We start from the raw sequence: 1117 nt of genomic DNA, 5'->3' as shown, positions 1-1117 counted from the left end.
TAATTCTTTAATGTTCTTTGTTTACTATCAAGGGGCCAGGAAAGAGAATAAAAACGTGCACTCTTTTATTACAACACTTATAAATGTGTCTATAAAGTCAATATATCACTTATCGTCTTACCTTGTGTCCCGGTTGTGGTTGGGAAATTCTGATTCCATTCAAATAGGGTTTGCATTAAAGAAATAAACCAAGGTTGTTCCAGTACTTAGTTTGAATATTTTTTAAGTAAGAAACTGAGCATATTTGTTGCTGTGGTTATAAATGAACTTGTGCTACTAGATCTAATACATTGAAATTAACATCCAGATTTTACAGGCATAATTGAAAGGATACGAAAGCGAAGACAAGGCAATAGTTGGGACGTCGCTTTTCTGTTCTACGTTTGTTTTAGCAGGTGGACCATTTTCTGCAAATATAAAACATAATCTTTGATATAATATGCTAAAAAAGCAACTCTGGTCTAATTCACGGGTCACTGTAGGACCTCACCCATATAGAATAGAATGTGCATATACAATGTTGAGGTAATGTGCCAACTCTGTCCTAAATCTCAGGTCCCATGGCGTGCCTCACTGTAGGACCTCACCCATATAGAATAGAATGTGCATATACAATGTTGAGGTAATGAGACAACTGTGGCCTAAATCCCAGGTCACATGGCGTGCCTCACTGTAGGACCTCACTCATATAGAATCGAATGTGCATATACAATGTTGGGGTAATGAGACAACTGTGGCCTAAATCCCAGGTCCCATGGCCTGCCTCACTGTAGGACCTCACTCATATAGAATAGAATGTGCATATACAATGTTGGGGTAATGAACCAACCCTGGCCTAAATCCCAGGTCCCATGGCTTGCCTCACTGTAGGACCTCACCCATATAGAATAGAATGTGCATATACAATGTTGTGGTAATGAGCCAACTCTGGTCTAAATCCCAGGTCACATGGCGTGCCTCACTGTAGGACCTCACCCATATAGAATATAATGTGCATATACAATGTTGGGGTAATGAACCAACCCTGGTCTAAATCCCAGGTCCCATGGCGTGCCTCACTGTAGGACCTCACTCATATAGAATATAATGTGCATATACAATGTTGGGGTAATGAACC

This window comes from Ciona intestinalis, unplaced genomic scaffold (genome assembly GCF_000224145.3).
Source record: "Ciona intestinalis unplaced genomic scaffold, KH HT000999.1, whole genome shotgun sequence".
NCBI lineage: Eukaryota > Metazoa > Chordata > Ascidiacea > Phlebobranchia > Cionidae > Ciona > Ciona intestinalis.
This window is presented reverse-complemented; position numbering follows the sequence as displayed.